Source organism: Hyla sarda, chromosome 8 (assembly GCF_029499605.1).
Source record: "Hyla sarda isolate aHylSar1 chromosome 8, aHylSar1.hap1, whole genome shotgun sequence".
In the NCBI taxonomy this organism is placed as follows: Eukaryota; Metazoa; Chordata; class Amphibia; order Anura; family Hylidae; genus Hyla; species Hyla sarda.
The window spans coordinates 147613404-147640492 of record NC_079196.1 but is presented as its reverse complement, the minus strand read 5'-3'; the positions used below and the strand labels follow the sequence as shown (position 1 = coordinate 147640492).

General features: G+C 42.3%; 1 protein-coding gene across 3 annotated transcripts in view; it reads left to right on the top strand.

Annotated features, from left to right (window-relative positions):
• The window catches only part of LOC130284277 (putative methyltransferase DDB_G0268948), a 148689-nt gene that overhangs the window by 5206 nt on the left and 116394 nt on the right, over positions 1-27089 (top strand). The window contains exon 2 of one of the 3 annotated variants that reach the window (XM_056534479.1): positions 16823-16935. The exons of the other annotated variants lie outside the window; for them this stretch is intronic. The gene's annotated coding sequence lies outside the window, so the exon portion shown is untranslated. The remainder of the gene's footprint in view (positions 1-16822; positions 16936-27089) is intronic. 3 annotated transcript variants of the gene reach the window in all.

Genomic DNA, 27089 nt, shown 5'->3' with positions numbered 1-27089 from the left:
CAGGCATTTTTTTTTCTTAAATTGATGTAATTATCTCATAATGAAGTCAGGGGATTTTTTTTTCGTGACTCAAGGATTTCCATTGAAGAATTTGCAGGTGGTGGTGCGCGCCTGTGTGTGTATATCTATATCTATCTGTGTGTGTATATCTATATCTATGTTTCTGGGCTTTTTGCTATAGAAGTCTAAGGGAGGAAGAGGCCACAAATTCTTTAAAAAAAAATAGAATTTTTAGTGTAGGGTCACACACATGCTGTATTTCACTTTGTATTTGTTGCTGCATGTTTTACTAGTCAAGGGGTAGCCAATTCAGCTACAGAAAATATGCAGCAAAACACGCTACGTGTGACCTTGCCCTTACAGAATTTTGTGATGTTGCAAAACTGTATAAAAACGCAACAAAAGGATAACAAAATGCAAAATAAATAAATAAGGCTTGTGGGTATGGTATTTCGATCAAAACGTCTGACTAGGAATGCACTATAATTTCAGCCACCGAAAATTTGCGTCTCAAAATGGGTTATCGGCATTTTGCCGAAAGGAAAAGATTAGTCGGTAATTTTGGAAAGAACAGTCCAAGTGGGACTGCACTGTGATGAGACTGTGGCTGAAGGACCTGCCATGATGATGTGTGGCTGAGCTGGAGGGGATGGCACAAAATGAAAGGACAATATTGCATGAAGATTTGCACAAAGGGGCAGTAATAATTCCTAGGGGGTACTCCGGTGGAAAACTTTTTTTTTTTTTTTTTTTTTTATCAACTGGTGCCAGAAAGATAAAAAGGTTAGTAAATGACTTCTATTAAAAAATCTTAATCCTCCCTGCTGAATACTACGGAGGAAATTCTTTTCTTTTTGGAACACGGTGCTCTCTGCTGACATCATGACCACAGTGCTCTCTGCTGACATCTCTGTCCACTTTTGGAACTGTCCAGAGCAGCATATGTTTGCTATGGGGATGTTCTCCTACTCAGGAGAGTTCTTAATATGGACAGAGATGTCAGCAGAGAGCACTGTGTTCCAAAAAGAAAAGAATTTCCTCTTTATTCAGCAGCTAATAAGTACTAGAAGGATTGAGATTTTTTAATAGAAGTAATTTACAAATCTGTTTAAAGGATAACTGTCAAATGTTTTCTTCTGCACTATCCACAGGTACCGATGGATAGTGCGGGAGACGCTGAACATTTTGAGTCCTACTTTGCCAGGATGCGCTGCGCCGTTCGCCCGTTATAGCAGTTTTTCTGTAAACTTAAATTAGCTGCTAAAAGGCACGGGCGGGGTTACTGCCTACATCTGGCACTGTGATGCAACCGCCCACCGGCCCACAGCACCGCCCAGCATATGAATATTCATATAATGTCTTACACTCTCCTTCTCATCCCGGCTGATACTGCGCATGTGCGGGATTTCCTATTATACCCGGAAGCGGTCTTCAGCGCTGCTTCATTAGTCCGGAGCAGCGCTGGAGTAAGGTTGTAGGCATGTTCATGCCTACCATCTATTAGCAATATAATGAAGCAGCGCTGAAGACCACTTCCGGTTATAGTAGTATCAGCCGGGAGGAGAAGGAGAGTTTAAGACATTATATGAATATTCATCAGCCGGGCGGTACTGCGGGCCGGGCGGCGGTTACGTCACAGTGCCAGATGATGGCAATAACCCGCCCGTGCCAGTTAGCAGCTAATTTAAATATACAGAAAAACTGCTATAACGGGCGAACGGCGCAGCGCATCCAGGCAAGGAAGGACTCAAAATGTTCAGCGTCTCCCGCACTATCCATCGGTACCTGTGGATAGTGTGGGAGAAAACATGACAGTTTTCCTTTAACTTTCTGGCACCAGTTGATTTAAAAAAAAAAAAAAAAAGTTTTCCACCAGAGTACCCCTTTTAATTTGACTTCCGTCACTTTATGCATTAAAGGGGTACTCCAGGCAAAAACTTTTTTTAAATATCAACTGGCTCCGGAAAGTTAAACAGATTTGTAAATTACTTCTATAAAAAAAATCTTAATCCTTCCAATAGTTATTAGCTTCTGAAGTTTTCTGTCTAACTGCTCAATTATGATGTCATGTCCCGGGAGCTGTGCATGATGGGAGAATATCCCCATAGGAGCTGGACAGCTCCCGGGACGTGAGTCATCAGAAAGCAGTTAGACAGAAAACAGCAACTCAACTTCAGAATCTAATAACTATTGGAAGGATTAAGAATTTTTAATAGAAGTAATTTACAAATCTGTTTAACTTTCCAGAGCCAGTTGATAGATAAAAAAAAAAAATGTTTTGGCCTGGAATACCCCTTTAATAACTCTTGCTTTTACTTATGTACTGCATTTGATTCTGAGAGTTTTTTTTACACCAACATGTTCTTGTAGCCCAATTTTTTTTCTCATTTTTACAAGAGTTGATAGGAGAAAAAGCCCCCCAAAATTTGTAACCCAATTTCTCTTGATAGACAAAGAAGGACGTTTATTGATATACACTAAAATTCACCAACCCAGAAAGTGGATCCCAGGGTTTACTAAAGAAGGTGGGTATATACCCAGATTTATAAATTACAGCAGCCAAGTGCTATAAAAAACACACAGGGAATTAGCATGCCACATATGTCTCATATCTTATCCTGCATGCTGCTCAATACAACACAATTATATACTCTAGAGAAATTTCGCCAATAGAAAAAACGGCATATCCCATGCACCCAGCTCCCAACGTACGTTTCTATCCCTTGGTGCAGTTATACTAATCACAAGGGACGTCCTCAGGGGATTGGTACCAGATACGTACATATAAATTAATTAGATATGTACGGATTTTATACATTATTTACAAATGGTATATGCCCTTGCAGGCTATATTGGGAGGTAGAATCTCCTCCTGATCACACACTCACCAAAGATAGATAGAGTATATACTAGGTCTCAGCAATGACCAAACAAGACATCCACTGTCTATATACCAATGCATGAGACTAATTAATATTCACTGTGAGTTATTAAAAGAAAAAGGAAGCACATCCCCCGGTCACACTGTGATATGCGCCACTCATGAGACGTTCCACCTGCAAATGAAAATAAAACAAAACACGTTTGCTTCACAGTACCTGTGTATGTAGCATTCTCACATGTGTACAGGCTGTTGCTTACATATTTATGTTCAGAGTACGCATTGTGTGAGGGAGATGCACCTGTAAATTGCAAATGCTGCTCAGTATACACATAAAGCCATCGATCACTGAACACTGAGAATAGTTGTATAGCATGTAACTCACGTGTCGCCCGGATCGTTGGTAGTAAACACTAGACCAGAAATGGCCGGTCTGCAGGCCTGTTCCCCTGGGCCGTCCCCTCCATGACGCAAGGAGGGGGTGGAGATTAATGACGCGTTGTCTAGCTTAGACAACCGCTCATTTTGTGATGCCTGCTAAGGGGCGGGCTTAGTTCAAACAACCTTATTAAAATCCGGTATTCATGGCATAGATTCCTCGGACCGCTGCAAAAACACTATATGATCCCACAGATGATCATTGGAGAGTTCTCATATAAATATTACAAACATTATCTGTATGTGCTGCGGGCGCCGTCATAGGCTACACCCACTCCACATCCCCGTTCAAAGTATCTAAATGTAGGCAAGTCTCTAAGCATAATAGCACAGTACGTAACAGCCGAAATATTCAACAAAATAAGCCCCAAATAGTTATGTTTTGCGCAAAATTATATTAAACGTGTTAAAGCAAAATTATTAAAGTAAAAATAAAAATAGTATAGCAAAAATATTATAACAAAAATATAATGCGAAGGAAGGTGGTTTAAATGTACTATGGAATACACACTTCGGGAAAATTGGGATTGAATATTTAATTGAAGCTCAATCTCGGATAACTAACTAAATAACTAAATAAACTCACCCTGGGGGGGGGGGGGGGGGGGGGGAATGACAGCTGATGAAAACATCAGGGTGATGACAGTAATAACTTTGGGCCTAGACCGCCCTATTACATGGCTCTATGCCCTAGACGGCAGGGACGCCCTTACAAGGGTGGTACCGTGGACCAGGAACCTCCTACATGATCCCTGTATGTCCCTATCTAAGAGGGCACACTGGCTCATGGGATGACTACAGCCCCACCTATCTAGTTGATATGCCCCCTAGCTGTCACTCCCCAGGAATCTATGTCTTATCAGGGGTGTGGAAATAAAAAAAAAAAAAAAAAAAAAATACTTGTCCAAGGGACTAAAGCGGAACACAATCTACTTGTCCCTCAAGAAAATCCATTTGTCCTGGTAGATAAAATAATTTCAACCAAAATAGTACGATCCACCCCACTAGACCACCAGGGATGGATATAAGATCCCTTTAGACACTGCTGTCAACTTAGACAGCGGTGATCTAATGGTTTAATAGCGGCCACGGCGATCGCAGTATGCCAGGCTATTAGCGGCGAGAGAGCTGTAGCCAGCTCCTTTTACACCAGAGGCAAGCCAGAATATATGAGGGTAATCTTATATGCCGTGATAGCCCCACCTATCTAGTTGATATGCCCCCTAGCTGTCACTCCCCAGGGATCTATGTCTTATATTCATATAAGTGGAACAAAGGTAAGTTTCTCATTAAGACCATTCGGAGTCATGGTCTGCAATTCATATATCCATCTACTTTCTTTTTGTAGAAGGACACGATCAAAATCCCCCCTCGGGGCGATTTCCAAACCTTCTCAATTCCCATGAAGGAGATTTGCGTAGTATCCTCTCCATGTTCACTGTAGATGTGATTAGCCAAGGGTCTATCTCGATGATTCCTGATGTCCCCGAGATGTTCTAGAATACGGGTACGGAATTGTCGGAATGTTTTCCCAATATATCTTAATCCACAGTGGCCAAATAAATGATTCCCATTGTGCTACAATTAATAAAATCCCTAATAGTGTAAATTCTCCCGGAGTGGTAATTCTCAAAACTGCCTCCGTTTCTCCCGTTAGCACATGCTTTACAATGGCCACATTGAGACCCTGTGGTCGAACTGGAGAGCCAAGTCTGTCTTGGGCTTAGAGGTGTTAGGTGGCTATGGACAAGGGCATAACTCAAATTTTGTCCTCTCCTGTATGTAATTGCTGGAAACTCACCCACAACCTCACCAAGATCCGTGTCTAGTTTCAAAATGTTCCAGTACCTGGAAAAGATATCCCGGACCTGTAGGTGAGATGAGTAGTAGGTGCCTATGACCCTAATGCAGTTAGATGTATTTTCTTGCTGTCTAGGTACCGATAGGTGTTCCCTCCTCTGGGTTCTGGCATATTGATATGCCTTCTTTAAAGTATGGTTGGGGTATCCTCTGCTTTGGAAACGCTGCCTAAGATCTCTGGCCTGTGTCAAAGTCCCTGATATTTGAACAGTTCCTCCTGAGACAGAGATATTGATCCCTTGGGTATCCCCCTTTTCAGGGGGCCCGGGTGACAACTCTCCCATCTCAGGAGGCTGTTCGTCGCTGTCTTTTTGCGAAATACGTTAGTGTTAAGACCAACCCTACCATCTTTAGAGATATATACATCCAAGAAAGCTATACCCTCCTGATGAATTTCAGAGGTGAAAAATAGCCCAATGTTATTGTTAACAACAACATTGGGCTATTTTTCACCTCCGAAATTCATCAGGAGGGTATAGCTTTCTTGGATGTTCAGTATATATCTCTAAATATGGTAGGGGTGGTCTTAACACTAACATATTTCGGAAAAAGATGGCGACGAACAGCCTCCTGAGATGGGAGAGTTGTCACCCGGGCCCCCTGAAAAGGGGGATACCCAAGGGACAATATCTCTGTCTCAGGAGGAACTGTTCAAATATCAGGGACTTTGACACACAGGCCAGAGATCTTAGGCAGCGTTTCCAAAACAGAGGATACCCCGACCATACTTTAAAGGGGTACTCCGGTGAAAACCTTTTTTCTTTTAAATCAACTGGTGGCAGAAAGTTAAACATATTTGTAAATTACTTCTATTAAAAAATCTTAACCTCTTAAGGACCCATGACGTATGCATACGTCATGGGTCCCGGTCCTGCGATATAACGCGGGGTCACACGGTGACCCCGCATCATATCGCGGCGGGCCCGGCGTCATAGTGAAGCCGGGACCCGCCTCTAATAGCGCGCAGCACTGATCGCTGTGCCGCGCGCTATTAACCCTTTAGCCACGCGCTCAAAGCTGAGCCGCGCGGCTAAAAACGAAAGTAAAAGTGCCCGGCTAGCTCAGGGAGCTGTTCGGGATCGCCGCGGTATAATCGCGGCATCCCGAACAACTGTAGCACAGGAGGAAGGTCTCTTACCTTCTCCTGTGCTGTCCGATCGCCGAATGAATGCTTCAAGCCTGAGATCCAGGCTTGAGCATTCAATCGCCGAAAACACTGATTGATCCATTCCTATGGAGATGGGACAATCAGTGTAAAAGATCAGTAAATGCAATGTTATAGCCCCTTATGGGAGCTATAATGTTGCATAAGAAAAGTGTAAAAAAATCATTAACCCTTTCAATTATCCCTTCCCCTAATAAAAGTTTAAATCACCCGGCATTTCCAAAAATAAAAAAAACATTATGTAAATAATAATAAAAATAAACATATGTGGTATCACCGCGTGCGGAAATGTCCGATTTATAAAAATATACCGCTTTTTAAACCACTCGTTCAATGGCATACGAGCAAAAAAATTCCAAAGTCCAAAATAGCGCATTTTTGATCACTTTTTTATACCACAAAAAAGTGAATAAAAAGTGATCAAAAAGTCTGATCAGAACAAAAATGGTACCGATAAAAACTTCAGATGACGACGCAAAAAATGAGTCCTCAAAGCGCCCTGAACACAGAAAAATAAAAAAGTTATAGGGGTCAAAAGATGACCATTTTAAACGTATAAATTTTCCTGCATGTATTCATGATTTTTTTCGGAAGTGATACAAATTCAAACCTATACAAGTAGGGTATCATTTTAACCGTATGGACCTACAGAATAAAGATAAGGTATCATTTTTGACAAAAAATGTACTGCGTAAAAATAGAAGCCCCCAAAACTTACAAAATAGTGTTTTTTTCATAAATTTTGTCGCACATTGATTTTTTTCCCGTTTCACCGTAGATTTTTGGGTAAAATGACTAATGTCATTACAAATTAGAATTAGTGACGCAAAAATTAAGCCATTATATATAATTTTAGGTGAAAATTTTTAAGAGTTATGATTTTTTAAAGTTTAGGAGGAAAAATTTAAAATGAAAAAACGGAAAAAGCCCGGGTCCTTAAGGGGTTAATCCTTCCTGTACTTATTAGCTGCTGAATACTACAGAGGAAATTATTTTCTTTTTGGAATGCTCTCTGATGACATCACGAACAGTTCTCTCTGCTGACTTTATTGTTATAATAATAATAATGCTGCTTTATTTATTGTTGTCCTTAGTGGGATTTGAACCCAAGTCCCCAGCACTGCAAGGCAGCAGTGCTAACCACTGAGCCACCATGCTGCCCTTAGCATACATCTGCTATGCATGGTTGCTGAAATGGACAGATGGTGTCAGCAGAGAGCACTGTGTTCGTGATGTCATCAGTGTTCCAAAAAGAAAGGAATTTCCTCTGTAGCATTCAGCAGCTAATAAGTACTGGAAGGATTAAGATTTTTTTTATAGAAGTGATTTACAAATATGTTTTAACTTTCTGCCACCAGTTGATTCAAAAGAAAAAAAGGTTTTCACCGGAGTACCCCTTTAAAGAAGGCATATCAATATGCCAGAACCCAGAGGAGGGAACACCTATGGGTACCTAGACAGCGAGAAAATACATCTTACAGCATTAGGGCCATAGGCACCTACGACTCATCTCCCCTACAGGTCCGGGATATCTTTTCCAGGTACTGGAACATTTTGAAACTAGACCCGGATCTTGGTGAGGTTGTGGGTGAGTTTCCAGCAATTACATATAGGAGAGGACGAAATGTGAGTGATGCCCTTGTCCATAGCCACCTAACACTAAGCCCAAGACAGACTTGGCTCTCCAGTTCAACCACAGGGTCTCACCCATGTGGCCATTGTAAAGCATGTGCTAACGTGAGAAAGGGAGGCAGTTTTGAGAATTACCACTCCGGGTGAATTTACACTATTAGGGATTTTATTCATTGTAGCACAATGGGAATCATTTATTTGGCCACTTGTGTCTGTGGATTAAGATATATTGGGAAAACTTTCCGACAATTCCGTATCCGTATTCTAGAACATCTCGGGGACATCAGGAATCATCGAGATAGACCCTTGGCTAATCACATCCACAGTGAACATGGAGAGGATACTACGCAAATCTCCTTCATGGGCATTGAGAAGGTTTGGAAATCGCCCCGAGGGGGGGATTTTGATAGTGTCCTTCTGCAAAAAGAAAGTAGATGGATGTATGAATTGCAGACCATGACTCCGAATGGTTTTAATGAGAAACTTACGTTTGTTCCATTTATATGAATATAAGCAGGGATGTGGAAATCCTATCGCCCGATGCCCGGGACAAGTAGTTTTGGGCGCCGGGCAGGGGATTTTTTTTTTTATATAGATTTAGCCCTGTATCGGGCTAGTGGGGACAGACCGATTTCCCCCTTATTTTTCTTTAATGCCGGTGTGAGGCGCAGGAGCCGATGCAAGTCTGCACCTCACACCGGTGCTCATGGTATATGGAGGGGGCGGCGATGTGAGGTGAGATTTCCGAACCCATCTCGCCTCACAGCGACCCCCAGCTGATTTCACACAGGACCTCGTTTATCAGTACACACAGGACCTCGTTTATCACGGGGAGGTTTCAAGTTTTCACGGGGGAAACCACAGAGCGGGGGGAGGGGAGAGGACTTGTGTGAGGAGGCATACTAAACTGCACTGCACAGGCTGGGGATTTCACCTCACACCGGCATGTATGTATTGTATGATTAGGGGGTGTATCAACGGCAGGTGTATGTATGATGTGTGCATATGTATGGGGTATGTGTCATGTGTATATATGATGTGTGTATGTTGTCTGTATTATGTGTGATGTGTGTGTGTGTGTGTGTGTATGTAATGCATGATATAGGGGGCAGCAGGCCGGTGTATGTGTGATGTGTGTATGTAATGTATTATGTGTTTATGTGTGATGTGTGTATGTAATGTATAATATAGGGGGCAGCAGCCCGATGTGTGTATGTAATGTATGATATAGGGGGCAGCAGCCCGGTGTATGTATGATGTGTGTATGGTGTATGTGTGATATGATGTGGGGGGGGCAGCAGCATGTGTGTGTATATATGATGTGTGTGTATATATGATGTGTGTATGTAATGTATGAAGTGGGGGGGGGGGGGCAGCGGCGGGTGTATGTGTAATGATGATGTGTCTGTATGTAATGTATGATATAGGGGGCAGTGGCCGGTGTGTGTGTGTGTGTATATATATATATATATGTGTATGCATGTATGTTTTGTACAGGGGCGGACTGACAAGTGCTGCCGCCAGTTGGGCTAATTTTTTTAATTAATTTTTAGTGTCTTCTGGCCACCCAGACCAAATTGCACCACCAGAATCCCACCTCCTTCATACTCACCCGCCGACCAAGAGCCCCACGGATGCATGCAAACACGCCCGAACCAAAACCACAACTCCCAGCTTGTTACACAATGACCTTAACTGTACTACTATACAGTGCAACATGCTGCAACACCCACAACCATAGGCTGTATCAGGGCATGCTGGGTGTTGTAGTTATCTACTAACTAAATGCAACTTCCAGCATTTTCTGACACATAAATTAGAGTAAATAAAATGCACCACATAAACTGGAGAAGCAGAACACCCCCAGTAACACAGCACTGTTCAGTGGTTTCCAATCAAAAGACTCCATATATAAGTCCCTATGAAGACTGAAAAATAGTGATTAAAATATTTTTAAAAGAGTGTATATATGTGAATAAGCCCCTTTCCTAATAAAATTTCTGATAATAAATGGTTCCAATAAAAACTACAGATCACGGCACATAAGATTACCCTCATATATCCCTGTATATAGAAACATTGGAGTTAGGGGGCGGAGCCTGACCGCTGAGCTGGATGGCTGCTTAACTGCGCTGCTCTCCACGGCCGAGACCTGAACCGACCTTATACAGCCTCTCATTCTACACCAAAATGGGCAGAACGGATCGAGAATGTGCTAGTGCCACCCCTGGTCCAACAAAATCTAACAAGAACCAGGCGGATATGACGAAATACATGAGGGCGAAGTCCCAGCAGAGCCCGGCGCGGTCTTCCAAGATGGCGCTGGCTCCCGCCGCTGACGCTGATAGAGACGAGGCGTCGAAGACGAAAGCTACTGAGGTAGCCAGGTGGACTCAGGTGGGGAAGACCCGAAACTACACCTAACCAAAGCCTTTCTGAGAAAGACTGTGCAACAAGCGGTTGCTAAAGCGATCCAAGCGGCTTTCGTACCGGTGCTACAGGAGCTGGCGGATATCAAGTCGGAGGTCCGCCATGCGGCCTCCGGCACAGAGCACTTGAAGGCGGCATTGACGGACACAGTGTCCTTCTGCGACTCAACTGGACACCAGCTCCAACACCACGAGAACCAACTCAATAAAGCCTTCTTGATGTTAGAAGACCAGGAAAACCGGAGTCGGAGGAAAAATGTGAGGATTAAAGGTGTACCCGAGACATACGCTTCGGAAGCCCTCCATGGCGTCACCATGCAGATATTCGCCTCCTTGCTAGGAGATGAAAGAGCGGCGGCCATTGTCATAGAGCGGGTTCATAGGGCGCTTAAGCCTAAGCCACAACCGAACGAACCTCCCAGAGACTTGGTCTGCGGGTTGCTCAGCTATCTGGATACTGCTGCGGTCCTCAGGGCCAATAGAGAAACTGAGGACCTGAGATTTGAAGGTACGCAGATACAGATCTACCAAGATATTGCTCCATCTACGCTGGCTAAGGGACGTCTCCTTAACCCCCTGCTGCAGAAACTCAGGGAGCACCACTTACCTTATATGTGGTTGTTCCCCTTTGGCATTTCCATACTGAAAGGAGGGAAAAGGATCTCCATCAGGTCTCCAGATGAGCTTGATAAAGCTTGGGCGCTGCTGGAAATTGACCCAATTGCCATCCCCTCCTGGCTGCTGTGGAGGGGGGGGGGGGTCATTTCATTTCATTTTATCTACTTTAACTTGATTTACTTTTGCATACCAGTCTGGGTTCTTTGCAGCTAGCTACTTATTACAGTGGGATCGTACTCAGTCCGCTATTTGTCCCATACGGGATGTTCTGCACATATGTTACTCTGAGGGCTGTATTTCTTAAAATTTACCTGTTTTAGAGTTTTACGGTTCTAATAATGGTCGATTTGGTCGTCGGTTCAGGAATTTATCCGTAGCCCTACTTTCTACACCCCCCTTCTCTTTGTAGAAAGGCTATCTCCTCTTCATTTCCCCCTCACCTGTACACTTCTGTGCTTTACCCTCCCATTGGCTGCTTTATCGCCTATTGTGCACCGCTTCTCCCCTCTTCACTATCTGAGCCTCTCATCCTTCTCCCTTTCTGCTTCTCCTCCTCCCCTTTATCTCCCCCCCCCCCCCCCCCCCCCTTGGTGTCTTGTCTCTGTCTACCCCCGGCCCTTGTATGTCTGCCTCCAGTCTCGTCTTGTTTTGTCGTGTTTCCCCTGTCTTGTCAACCCCTTGATCGCATCTACACCACCCAGCTGCTACTCTGTGCGCCATGGCCACTATCCAGTTTATGACGTACAATGTACATGGCTTTAATTCTCCGTGTAAGAGACATAATGTATTATCTTTATTGCAGAAAGAGAAAGTGTCTGTATTGTTCTTACAGGAAACACATTTTAAGAAGCTGTCTTGCTAATTAGTTTGAAACTCCTCAAAACGCTCACTGTTATACAAAACAGGCACACTTCTAAGCAGAAGACATATTTTATTTACCTATTTGCTAAAATCTAAAAATAATGAAATATAAACAATGAATCATGGAAGTAAGAATCAATACATTTACCGGATATTGTATCATCACTCCGTGATCGGGGGACTCCTCATCGATCGTAGGAGGTACCCGTCTATGTCTGCATCACACAACGCGTCCGCTGTGGCTGGAAATCCCCTTGATTCGGGAAGTTACCAGAGTTTTTGTCCCTGATTTACCACGCCTTGCGCAGTCCCGTCTATGCTCAATAATTGGATGCGGTGATCACATGTGCTACTAGTTAGGGTTAAGTCTTGTTTGTGCGTGCTTACGGTTATGCGCCTTGTACACAACATGTTATATAAGTGTGGCATATCACGCATGCCCAGTAGTTGTTTACCAGAAGGGGTGGCATGTGATCAGTACTGTTAAACCAATCACCATCCATCCTCCTCATGTGCAGATAAGATATGGAACTCTTTAGTCTGAACTTAAGTAACCCTTATTTTTATACAGTTTCAGACAAGAACAAGAGCCATTACTATTCTTTATACAATTCATCATGATTCTAGCTATGCTAAATCAGACACTCACACAGACTTGTCAGAATCGTATCACAAACGGTCCTTAATGACTCTTGTTCACATATGAAACCATAACAACCTTTTGCTTTTTACAGCATATTCTGTAGGCCATATAACAATTCCATACAGATAAAATGACCACTATGCACATCACCACTAGAAGAGGATGGATAAAGAAGTTCAGGGCTTGAGTCGCGGAAGGCGACCATCCCATAAACACATCCCACCAATGATGGGAGGTGGCATCTGCTATAGCAGAACCCACCTTTACCAGTTTTCCTGCCACCACAGTAGTACTGAGCATATTCACACTCCTATTCAATTGTGTAATCAATGTTTTCACTTCATTAGAATCATTGAGCAATTTGTGCAGTTGAGTTAAATTGAAATCCCAATTTGGTACATTTAAGTATTTTGGATTCCAATTTACATTTGCGGACACAAATTTGTCTCGTGATAACACAAATGTTTCATTTTCCCATGTTAACACCGAGACGTTGTGTAAGCATCCAGAGAAAGGCACCTTCCTTTTTTGAACAGCGGGTATGTTTTCCGCCATACACACCACCTGTGGTTCAATTTCTACCATCCACCGGTAGTCTATGGGCATAACGACCCACTCACATTGATTTACAGTGTTCTGTAATAAACAAGGTTCATAGACAGAAGACTGCAACTTACATATTTTTCCTTCTAGAGTAGAATCACAAAATGTTAGATCATGAGTCTTATTTTGTTCATCCACATATTGACCTTTAAACTGCGGGACCCAAAAATGCTGCTGATTGGGTGGTCCCACTAGTAAAGGCAATACCACAAATTGACACACAATACTTGATTTAGTGACATTATACATGACTATCATACCAGAACAAACTGTATCATTACAAACCATTTTCTGAGGCTCCAAATGCAACCAATTCGTGGATGGAATTGACACATTGAAAACGGTCCTCCACACTTGTTCATTCCCAGTCATCAACATCGTCTGGAATGTCGACTTTTGCTGTTGCTGGTAAATGGTTTGCAATGAACAGATAGTCCAATTTATAAATGTAATTACTTTTTTATCAAACCCTAAATTAAAATGATTTGAAGCATTAACTAAATTGAGCATTATTTCATCTTCTCTGACCTGCATTCTCAATGGTGTCCAAATTGTGGGCATCCACCGGGCCTGCAAAGTCAGGGCATCATTAATCTTATTACCAGCACTGTGCAATCTATTTGCTAAAGTTTCAATATTAAAGCCCTTTAACGTCCCTGTGATAGTTCCATATCCCCCCAACAACATATCATACCATGCCCTTTTTACTCGACTCATATGACAGTTTTTAGTTGAAGGGAACATCACGTGGGCATGAATAATAGTTTTTTGTGCATGTTGTCCAACCCTCTCACAAGTAGAAGGGAGTCTTTTGATATGTCCCGAGTCTAATCGTGCAGTGTTTAGATTTGCAAAGATCAGGAATTGACCCCAAGCGGGTCAGCCTGTAATGTCCGAACCATTGGCACAGGTAAGAACATTAAGAGTTGCCAAATCAAATTGGATCTTGACTCCGCTTGATGTTGGCCTTTTTCCATCCCAATTGTGTCGTTAAATTTCCTGTGTCGGTAACCCGAATTCCAGGCGTGGTTCCTTCTCTTCCAGAAGCGACCAACAACACGATACCAAGGATTTCAATGATAATTAAGTTTCTGATCTGTGAATAAACCCAAAATAGTGTGACTTATTCTCGTAAGTAACATTTTTCCTGTAGGATATATTCCCATTTTTCCTGCCCTGGTCTCATTAACAGCAGAGTTCTATCCTTCCCTACCACTATCACTTCAGCAGGAGAAGGCGGTCCTTGAACATTCTGTATCCATATTTTGGCCCCTACATTTAGAGTGTTAGTGGAAGCAAACCCTTTAATTCGGTAGGTGGGGATTCCTCTTTTAATTCAGCAAGGTAGATGGGTATTAGAATCAATTGGGCCATACGTTCCCCTTTACCAATGATTATATCATTTGGGCCCAAATTTATCGTGATCACCTTTAACTCTCCTTGGTAATCTGAATCAACCACCTCTAAAGAGTGTAGATCTAAACCAGCTGAGGCAGGCGTGCCTCTGTACGGTGCTACTGCATCTGAGTGTGTTTTCCAATAAACAATTGTGTAAATTTTGACAACTCCTACCTGTAGATTAGGTGTTAACATCCTCATTAAAGGAGTGGTGGACTCTGTTAGGGGTCTATTATTGATTATTTATAATGTGTCTGTGAGATTATCTCTCCACTGTCCATACCCATCTGTACCTGTTAGTTTTTTCAGTAAGAAGAGGCTGTCATGCTTCCTGTAAACCCCACCTTACTTCTCCCATACCTCTATGTCACCAGTCACCACCTCTTTGAGTCTGGCTCCTTGTCTTTCCCCAGTTCTGGCCAATCACCCTTGAACGTCTAGTATCAAACTGTGTTACTTTACATCAAGAGACATACAAGAAACGTGTAACATGTAACAATACCGACATTTACAAATACTTAACGCACAACACACAGGGCCCACATTCTCACCAAGGGTGTAAAAGAATAAAAAAATGTACACAGCTCTCTCGCATTTCCTAATACATTTCATTCAGTTTTTTTTTTGTGTATCAACCCTGTGTTCCTATAAATGCCATCATATGACTACATACACAGAGCTTTTCCAGCAGTTCCAGCTCTGCTCATCCTACATTTCTCACACTGCTTCACATGCTTTTCCCTTCACAAATCATAACAATCTACTGTTACACTCTAATACCGGACGACGTCCTTCAAACTCGAGCAGTAATTGCTCTGCCTTGAGACGATCGCTGATAACCTTCTGTAAGGTCTGGTATATTCCGCGATATGCGGACAACAACACCCAGCCATGCCTAGCTAGGGTAACTACATCACCTGCCTTTGCAGGGATCCCCTCAAGTACTCTAACAACATTAAGGGGTTCACACAACAACAACCAGCCATGTCTAGCTAGGGTAACTACATCACCTGCCTCTGCAGGGATCCCCTCAAGTACTTTAACACCATTAAGGGGTTCACACAACAACACCCAGCTACGTCTAGCTAGGGTAACTGTATCACCTGCCTTTGCAGGGATCCCCTCAAGTACTTTAACAACATTAAGGGGTTCACACAACAACACCCAGCTACGTCTAGCTAGGGTAACTACATCACCTGCCTCTGCAGGGATCCCCTCAAGTACTTTAACAACATTAAGGGGTTCACAATCCTTAAGCTTACCTTCCCATGATTCAACTAACTCATGAGTGGCCAATTCATGATCCAAAATATTATATGGAGCCTCTGTCCAGCCGGGAAATTCCACTTTCTTTTCAGATCTTTATTTGTCTTTTTTTTTCTTAAACATGATCGTAAATTTTGGCAAACTGCCAATTTGCGAATCTACCACAGGGGATACCTCGCTATCAGTATACCTGCCTTTTAAAATATTATAATTGCAGGACTTTCCTAGAAAAAGTTATCCCCGTTCAAAAGTAATGATCACATATCAGAAAACTGCCGACTACGCCAATTTAATGTCTTGCTAACTAGTTTGAAACTCCTCAAAACTCTCACTGTTATACAAAACAGGCACACTTCTAAGCATAAGACCTATTTTATTTACCTATTTGCTAAAATCTAAACATAATGAAGTATAAACAATGAATCATGGAAGTAAGAATCAATACATTTACCGGATATTGTATCATCACTCCGTGATCGGGGGACTCATCGATCGTAGGAGGTACCCGTCTATGTCTGCATCACACAATGCGTCCGCTGTGGTTGGAAATCCCCTTGATTCGGGAAGTTACCAGAGTTTTTGTCCCTGATTTACCACGCCTTGCGCAGTCCCCTATATGCTCAATAATTGGACGCGGTGATCACATGTGCTACTAGTTAGGGTTAAGTCTTGTTTGTGCGCGCTTACGGTTATGCGCCTTGTACACAACATGTTATATAAGTGTGACATATCACGCATGCCCAGTAGTTGTTTACCAGAAGGGGTGGCATGTGATCAGTACTGTTAAACCAATCACCATCCATCCCCCTCATGTGCAGATAAGATATGGAACTCTTTAGTCTGAAATTAAGTAACCCTTATTTTTATACAGTTTCAGACAAGAACAAGAGCCATTACTATTCTTTATACAATTCATCATGATTCTAGCTATGCTAAATCAGACACTCACACAGACTTGTCAGAATCGTATCACAGAAGCATAGGATTCCCAAATTACCTTCTAACTACTTTTCTCTTTGGTTTCATAGTGGGAGCTCGAACTCCTCCTCCAGAGGGGTATCTATTGCACTGCAGAGGGAGGTCCCCTTCCAACTCCTCGACTCTTACGACTCAGCTGACGGGAGGGCGCTGTTTATCAAGGGTAAGGTCGGAGCCGTGACATACACCTTAGCCTCTTTATACGCACCAAACAAAAAACAGATTCCCTGGCTGTTGGGTACATTGGAGAGATTGAGGGCCTTCGCGGAGGGTCCTATTATCATAGGGGCTGACATGAACGTCACTCTAGAACCCCTGCTGGACTCCTCTACACGGAGGGGTGTAGTTTCCAAAACTGTATGTCATGATTTTTTTTTTACTGTTCTGGCATCATGGGGGCTTCCTAAATGCGACATGCCCCCCAAAAACCATTTCAGCAAAATTCGCTCTCCAAAAGCCCTATGTCGCTCCTTCCCTTCTGAGCCCTCTAGTGCACCCATAAAGCACTTTACATCCACATATGAGGTATTTCCTTACTCGAGAGAAAATTACAAGTTTCTCCTCCATTTTGCTTCTATTCCAGTGAAACACCTAAAGGGTTAACAAACTTTTTGAATGTCATTTTGAATACTTTGAGTGGTGTAGTTTTCATAATGGGGTCCATTATAGGGAATTTCCAACATAAAAACCCTCAAATTCACTTCTAAACCTAACTGGTCCCTGAAAAATTCTGATTTTGAAATTTTCTGGAAAAATTGGAAAATTGCTGCTATACTTTTGAAGCCCTCTGAGGTCTTCAAAAAGTTAAAACATGTCAACTTTATGATGCAAACATAAAGTAGACATATTGTATTTGGGAAATCAATATGTAATTAATTTGACATGTCCCTTTTCCTTACAAGCAGGGTGCTTCAAAGATACAAAAATGAAAAATTTTCAAATTTTTCCTGAAATTTTTGAATTTTTCACTAAGAAATGATGCAAGTATCATAAAGTTGACGGGATATTGTTATTCCTTCCTTTTGCTCAGCTCCTAAGAATGATCAAGAAAGGCCAAAATAGGCTGAGTCCGTTAAGGGGTAAAGTTTCTAAAATATTGTTGAGGTCAGTTCACAATGGGGGAGATTTATCAAAACCTGTGCAGAGGAAAAATTGCCCAGTTGCCCATAGCAACCAATCAGCTTGCTGCTTTCATTTTTATGAAGGCCTGTGAAAAATGAAAGAAGCAATCTGATTGGTTGCTATGGGCAACTGGGCAAGTTTTCCTCTGCACAGGTTTTGATAAATCTCCCCCAATATGTGCAGTTTTTATGAGCTTTCTTATTCATAGTGTGTTTTGTAGAGAAATATTTCCATGATTAGTAATTGATTTATCCTAAAATAACTGAAGTGTGTTTTATGAACACTTTTAGTCCTCTGGCTGTGTTCACATTTTGTGTTTTTATCGCATTTTGTTATGCATTTTTTTCTGTGTTTTTACAGAAGACTTTTTTTAAAATGTGGTAAAAATGATGCATTTCTACAGTGTTTTGTGCAATTGAAGTAAAATAGGGAAATTTCTCAGCGATTTTGGAAAATCAAGGCAAAAATGCAGAAGTAACAATGCAAATAGGAAACAAATGAACACAGCCTCAAGGTAGATGTATAACTTCTATATATCCTGGTGCCGTAGAGATAGCAGCACTATACAAATGGAGCTGGGTTGGAAGGGAAGAGGTATGTGAACTGCATAAAGTAATCTACTAGGTGATGATGTTATCTAATGCAGGACGTACCACTTCCTTTGACACATTAAAGCGAAATTAACAACCGCTTTACCCACCCTAAACCCAATACACAGGACAATAGTGTGAATGAATTAAAATGAGATATAACTTACCCGGATCCGCAGTCTGGTTATGTAGATATACCCATTTTTAGCTGGCATTGCTAATATATTAATCGCCGGCTTTGCGCCTCCATTGCGCAAAGGCGGGGAACAGCCTATTAGCGACACGAGCTAATAACGTGTTTATCTCCTAGGAAGTTATATCTCAATTTAATCCAGTTCATTCTCACTATAAGGGTACGTTCACACATGCATATTTTCTGCAGCTGATTTTGCTACCAATTGAAGTCAATGGGCTGCAAAATCTGCTGAACCAGATCTGCAGCAGAAGATACGCACGTGTGAACACACCCTAACCCTGTATATTCGATTTAGTGCGTTTGAATCGGTGGTCATTTTCACTTTAAGCATCGTTATTTTCTGATAATAATGCCGATATGAATGCAGAGAAAACCTAGAGTGCCCCTTTAAGTGATTACAGGTCAGTTAATACATTTCTGTTAAGTTCATACCACTGTGGTCAATACTAGTGATAGGTAAAAAGACAGCACTAAAGTAGACCATGTGTAATGCTTTGAATTTAAGTTGCCTACAGGGTGTTGTGGAATTTTATTATATTTGTACAGCACAGTTAAGTCCAGGGACTCGCAAGTGACACCTTTTCCATTTGGCCGAGAACAGTATGATGGCTACTGTGACTATAGTGTTGGCAACTCAAAAATAGTCAGACTCCCAAATTAAATAGATCACAGTGCAAAACTCACAATAAACCAAAAATAAGGCTCAAAAAAATTAAACAACTCTGACACCATATGGGACACCTTCTCTCCTAACTTTTTATTCTTGAGTCTTCTTTGTCTCTAGGTACAAGCATCAGAATCTGCAGCTGAGGGTGGGTGCATTTACCGGCCATAGCAGGGTGAAGAGGGATCAGAAAGTGATAGAATCTCTGTGAGGTGGCAGGGGACAGAAGCAGAGGGTATATCTAGGTGTCAGTGAATTTAGCAAGAGCTCTGAGTAAGGTCAGATGCTTTATTAGGGAGCAGGCACAGAAGCAATTTGCCAGAGCTCTTTTATAGGAGGGTTGACAAAAGCTGTCAGGGACTCTTAGAGGGAACAGAAGCAGGGGTAAGGGGTCAGGAGGTCCCACGGACTCTGAGTGTGGGACAGACACATGGAATACTAAACACAACTGGGGTTCTGTTGGAGCAAGGGGAGTGAGAAGGAGCAGAGTTTGTGTTGGGGACAAACAGATACAGTGACATTGGGGCACAGAGGGCAGACAGGCAGTCTTGTACAGTAGATTCTTTCCTGCTGCACAGGCTGTTCTCACTGTTGCACTGGCACTGCTGCCTGAATGGCATTGGCTTAGGACTTCTGTTTTTATGACCCACCAAAAAGTTTATGGAATGTGCTGCTGTGTCAGGAGTGCTTCCTCATCTGTGACCCTGGTCACATGACACTGTAAGTAACTGTCACAACTGGCTTTTAAAAGCTTACAGGCTATCGGCACTAACATACGTTTTTAAAAGAGCGAAGTATAGTAACCAAAAAAAAACAAAAAAAAAAAACAGGGCACAGGGAGCCCTGCCGCACCCTTGCTGCTGAAAAGAAAGTGCCCAACTTCACATTAAAAACTACTATAGATAATTGAGTTTTAATGGTAATAGTCTAGAGCAAATTATAACTGTACATACAGACTGGACTGGTCTATCACATGTATTGTTTTCTGCTTTAGTCCAAAGTCCAACATTACACTCCTGTACAAATACCAGTGATTTCTGTAGATTAGTCATAGACAAGAAAGTCAGCAATACCTGCACAGGAGAGCAGCATTCTGAATTCAGTAGCAGCACAACAGGTAAACTTTAGGGTGAATTCTCACAGGGCAGATTTGCAGCAAAAATGACTGCGACTGAAATTTAGTTTCAGAAAATCTTTCTCAGATGAATTTCTGTAACAATTCTGCCACATGAGAATTTACCCTTAGGGGTTCTCATCACACATTTTAAAATCTTTGGGGGTAATTTGTCGTGATTTTAACTTGTTTTTATGGTAAATTGTCACAATTTTTGTGTGAAAAAGTCAAACATTTTTTGTGCATCTACTTAACATTATTTCAAGAAAACAACTTGAATGTAGTAAGACATGTTTTGATTTTGCAGTAGTCGGTGATTTATTGTCGCAACGTTTCTGTGCGACTTTTCTGCAACTTTTAATTTGGAACATTTGTGAACTGCTTTAGACAAGTGCACTTTTTTGCAAGAAGTAGCAAATTTCTGGCCTCTTTTAAACACAAAAGCAAACTAACTCCCATTGGCCCCACAAAAGTATCTAAGCTGGCAGTGTTATTTGGCCATGTGACAAATTTATCAAGTGTTGTGCGACATTTGATGAGTTTGTCCCACACATGCACAGAGAGTAGATAATAAATGATGACCCCCCCCCCGACAACTGCCCCCCCAAAAAAAGCCAAACCCAGAGTATGCTGAGAAAAAAAAAGGCTAACCACTTCATAAACATACAAAAAATGTTTAAAGCGTTTTAGACCTTATAATAACATCTGTGTGAAAAAATGAATGAAATTCCTCTATACCACGATCAATGCAGAAAAAATTCCATGATGAATGCTGCGGCCAGATATTAGCTGAAGGTCAAAACATCAAAAACTTTACGTACAATGCTTATTTGTTTGGCGTTTTTTTTTTTTCTCACTTAATGTGACTCAGTGACAGCCTTTTAAAACACAACATGCTGTAGCTATTGCATTTTTTTTTTTTTTATAATTCATATTTATTAATAAAAATCCTTGAATTACATGACTTGTAATGAGAGCATGCCACTGACAAAATGGAATCAAAGAAGCGTATGCTTTGAAAAAAAGGCACACAAACTGCACCAAAAAGGTGCATGAGTGAATGTTGCTGCTTTGTCACATCATGGGATTCAAAAAGGAATAAACATGTCACAACTTTCGCTCTTTGCTGACACCTCTCACTGTGTCAAACTGTCCAGAGTAGATGATGCAGTTGTCCATAGATAGGTGTTATTTTATTTTTTTTTTCAAAGTCAAAGGCCAACAAAATTATTCTATTTGTTATTTTTGTGATGATCCGAATTTAATTGTACAATTAAAGTTAGGTTTTATAATATACTATTATAAGGCTATTCCACAAATGCTCAGTTACCTCTACTTATGAAAGAAAACATTGCTGTTGCATGACACTTTTTTAACCTCTTAAGACTGGAATTCTACTTTTTTTTTTTCCCCCAGCGTGTTATTCACTGAAAAAAAACGGCAGAAAATGCCAGTGCAATTTCCTGCGTCTGACGTATTTTCTGGCGTTTTTGCATTTGGGTTGAAATTGCAATTTTGGCCCCTTTTGGCATTTAAAAAAAAAAAGTGTTGGAACCCCAAAAAAAAAAAAAACTTTTCATAATTTTTTTTAAATAAAATGTGTATGTGTTTTTCACTTTTTTTTTTTTCACATTTTTTTAAAACATTTTTTAGGTAGTACTACTACTCCCTGCATGGAAAAGACTGTTCCATGATGGGAGTAGCAGTACCTGTACTAATAGAAATATCGCGCCGGGTGTCCTGACACCCGATGCGATCGTTCATAATATAGCAGAGATGCGGAGCATCTCTATACAGCGCTCACATCTCTGCTCTGTACTCTGGCCAGTGATGTGAATAGAACATCACTCATTCATATTTTCCAACCAGAGTGGGGATTGGCAGGATGGTTGCAGCCAATCACAGCTCTCAGCGGGAAATATGAATGAGTGATGTTCTATTACCGTATATACTCGAGTATAAGCCGAGTTTTTCAGCACGATTTTTCGTGCTGAAAACTCCCCCCTCGGCTTATACTCGAGTGAATTCTCCACCCGCAGTGGTCTTCAACCTGCGGACCTCCAGAGGTTTCAAAACTACAACTCCCAGCAAGCCCGGGCAGCCATCGGCTGTCCGGGCTTGCTGGGAGTTGTAGTTTTGAAACCTCCGGAGGTCCGCAGGTTGAAGACCACTGCGGCCTTCGACATCATCCAGCCCCCTCTCACCCCCTTTAGTTCTGTACAGTACTCGCCTCCGCTCGGCGCTGGTCCGGTGCTGCAGGGCTGTCCGGTGAGGAGGTCGTCCGGTGGGATAGTGGTTCCGGGCTGCTATCTTCACCGGGGAGGCCTCTTCTAAGCGCTTCGGGCCCGGCCCCAGAATAGTCACGTTGCCTTGACGACGACGCAGAGGTACGTTCATTACCAACGTACTTCTGCGTCATCGTACAGGCAACACCTCTATTCCGGGCCAGCACCGCAGAGAAGAGGCGCCCCCGGTGAAGATAGCAGCCCGGAACCACTATCCCACCGGACGACCTCCCCACCTGACAGTCCTGCAGCACCGGACCAGCGCCAAGCGGAGGCGAGTACTGTACAGAACTAAAGGGGGTGAGAGGGGGCTGGATGATGTCGAAGGCCGCAGTGGTCTTCAACCTGCGGACCTCCGGAGGTTTCAAAACTACAACTCCCAGCAAGCCCGGACAGCCGATGGCTGCCCGGGCTTGCTGGGAGTTGTAGTTTTGAAACCTCTGGAGGTCTGCAGGTTGAAAACCACTGAGGGCGGATGATGACAAGAGGATGATGAAGGGGGGGGATGTGGGATGATTACAAGGGGATGATGAAGGGGGGGGTGTGGGATGATTACAAGGGGATGATGAAGGGGGGGTGTGGGATGATTACAAGGGGATGATGAAGGGGGGGGGGTGTGTGGGATGATTACAAGGGGATGATGAAGGGGGGGGGGTGTGGGATGATGACAAGGGGATGATGACAGGTGATGATGATGAGGGTCTGGATGATGACAGGCGATGATGATGATTAGGATGTTAATGACGGGGGTCTGGATGATGACAGGGGGGGGATGATGTATTTCCCACCCTAGACTTATACTCGAGTCAATAACTTTTCCTGGGTTTTTGGGGTGAAATTAGGGGCCTCGGCTTATACTCGGGTCTGCTTATACTCGAGTATATACGATCTCTGGCCGGAGTATAGTACAAAGATGCGGAGAGCAGGAGAAAGCTGCATCTCTGCAATAGAAAGGATGATCATAGCGAATGTCAGGAGTGATACCCACTGTGATCTGCAGGTACTACTATTCCCTTGATGGAGCACACTCTGCTTCATGATGGGAATAGTAGTACCTGCAGTTAAGGAAAAATCACAGGGGAAGTCACTCCTGACATCCGCTGTGATCCTCCTGTATAATGTGTAGATGCGGGCGGCCACTCTTCTATGGTCCCATGCACTGATGTATATATGCACCTATTCATAGTTGCCACAGAGAGTTGTGATTGGCTGGACCGATCTGGCCAATCACAGCTCTCTGTGGGAAATATGAATAGGTTTGTATATATACGGCAGTGCAAGGGACCATAGAAGAGCGGCCGGCCACATCTATAAATTATACAGAAGGATCGCAACTGACCCGGGGTGATCTATCAATTAGTACAGGTACTACTACTCCCATCATGGAACAGTGTGTGTTCCATGTTGGGAGTAGTAGTACCACCTATAAAATAAAGAAAAATTAAAAAGCGCACACACTACATTTTTTTTTTTTTTTTATTGTTGGCTATATTTTTAGTGCCCTGCCCGCACACATAAATTGATCCCTGTTTAAAAATTAATAAGAATGTTGTTGTTAAAAAAATAAAAATTTTGCTAAATACAGTAGTGATGGAAAAATTATTATTTTTTTTTTTTATGGTACCTTTCAAAATTTTATTTAAAAAAAAAAGTATCTCCATCACTTTTTTGGATGGCTAAAGACCAAAAGAGAATAAAAAACGCCTGAATAAACATCAAAGTTAAAACCCACATGGCATTTTTCTTGGCGATTTTTTTTTTTTTTTTTTTTTTACTCCCATAGACTTCTATGGGAGAAAAACACCACAAATTCAGGGGAAAGAAAATGCCAAAAGCTCAACATGCTGCGATTTTGCAAAACCGCTAAGCAGCTGAAAATGCCAAAAAAAGAGTGAAAAAACGCCAAACTGAATAACGCCAAGTGGAAAAATAATTTTGCTATTTCTCATGGACTTACAGCTAACATCTAGCTGCAGCGTTTTTTGGCTGAAAAAACACCATGCGGCAGAATTGGCATTTTTCATGGCGTTCCCCCCCAAAAAAAAAAAAAAAAAATTGCAGCCTGAGGACCAAGCCCATTTTCACTTTAACCCCTTAAGGACCCAGCCAATTTTCAGTGTAGGTCCCGGCCATTTTTTGCACATCTGACCACTGTCACTTTAATCCTTAATAACTCTGGGATACTTTTACCTTTCATTCTGATTCCAAGAGTGTTATTTCGTGACATATTTTACTTTATGTTAGTGGTAAAATTTTGTCGATACTTGCATTATTTCTTGATGAAAAATTCCAAAATTTGATGACAAAATTTAAAATTTAGCATTTTTTTTTTACTTTGAAGCTCTCTGCTTGAAAGGAAAATAGATATTCCAAATAAATTCTATATTGATTCACATATACAATATGTCTACTTTATGTTTGCATCATAAAGTTGAATTTTTTTTGCTTTTAGAAGACATCAGAGGGCTTCAAAGTATAGCAGCAATTTTCCAATTATTCACAAAATTTTCCAAATCGATGGTGACGGCCGCCACGCCCCCTTCCCATAGACATTCGTTGAGGGGGCGGGCTTGATGTCATGAGGGGCGGCCCTGAACACTGAAGCCCGCACGCAGCGTTTGGAACAATAAACTTCCGGACGCTGGGTAGCAGAGCTTCCGAAGCAGGGCAGCGGAGTACCCCTTTAAAATAGTTTATTTTATATTTAAAAAATGGCCACTAGGGGGTATCCCTTCTAGTGGCCGGCTGCAGACTGCCGTGATGTCATGACTGAATTAAGACCGATGCCGGCAGGGCAATCGGTCCTAATTCAGTCAGCCAATCAGCCTGCGCTCACTCACTCCCTGCCTGTCAGACAGGCGGGAGTGGGCGCTGAGAGGACAGAGGATGTGCGCATTGGCTCCCTGGCCTCGCACGCCGGCCTGCCTCTCGGCTGCTGCTGCCTGAGGACTGTCCTGCACTTTGGGAAGTTATTTTCGGGGTGGGGGGGATCAGAAATCACACAGTTATAAAAGGGGGGGGGGGAAACAGCTGCAGCCGAAGAAAAAGGGGAGCAAATCGCAGCGCCCTGAACCCCTGATAGGGCCCGGATCACGCTGAAATAACTGCAGCAGATCATTGGGGACCTATTAATGGGTTGGGGGAGAGGATTTTTTTTTTTTAACCTCTAACTTTTTTCACTCCTACCTTTCCCTTTTCTGGATTGTCCCTTCTCTAAGGTGGCTTCTTCTTCTCTGAGGGGCTCCGATCAGGCATAAGGGGTGGGGGGGGAGGGGAGTCCCTGGCTCCTTCTTGCAGCTCTGACCGCTGACTGAACTCAGTTAGACGGCAGAGTGGCAAGAAGAGCAACTTCTGGCACCAGTTGATTTAAAAAAAAAAAGTACCCCTTTAACCCCTTAAGGACCCAGCCAATTTTCACTGTAGGACACAGCCATTTTTTGCACATCTGACCACTGTCACTTTAAACATTAATAACTCTGGGATGCTTTTACCTTTCATTCTGATTCCGAGGTTGGTTTTTCGTGACATATTCTACTTTATGATAGTGGTAAAATTTTGTCGATACTTGCATCATTTCTTGGTGAAAAATTCCAAAATGAAAATTTTGCATTTGTTTTTTTACTTTGAAGCTCTCTTCTTATAAGAAAAATGGATATTCCAAATAAATTATATATTGATTCACATATACAATATGTCTACTTTATGTTTCCATCATAAAGTTGACATGTTTTTACTTTTGGAAGACATCGAAGGGCTTCAAAGTATAGCACCAATTTTTGACAACATTTTCAAAATCAAAATTTTTCAGGGACCAGTTCTTTTTGAAGTGGATTTGAGGGGCCTTCTTATTAGAAATACCCCACAAATGACCCCAATATAAAAACTGCACCCCTCAAAGTATTCAAAATGAGATTCAAAAGGTTTGTTAACCCTTTGTGGTGTTTCACAGGAATAGCAGCAAATTGAAGGCGTAAATTCAAACTCTTCATTTCTTACACTGGCATGTTCTTGTAGACCCAGTTATTGAATTTTTACAAGGGGTAAAAGAGAGAAATCTTCCTAAAATGTGTAACCCAATTTCTCTCGAAAATACCTCATGTGTATGTCAAGTGTTTGGCGGGTGCACTAGAGGGCTCAGAAGGGAAGGAGCGACAGTGGGATTTTGGAGTGAGTTTTTCTGAAATAGTTTTTGGGGGGGCATGTTGCATTTAGAAAGCCCCTATGGTGCCAGAACAGCAAAAAAAAAAGAAACACATGGCATACTATTTTTGAAAATATACCCCTCAAGGCACGTAACAAGGGGTCCAGTGAGTCTTAACACCCCACAGGTGTTTGACGACTTTTCG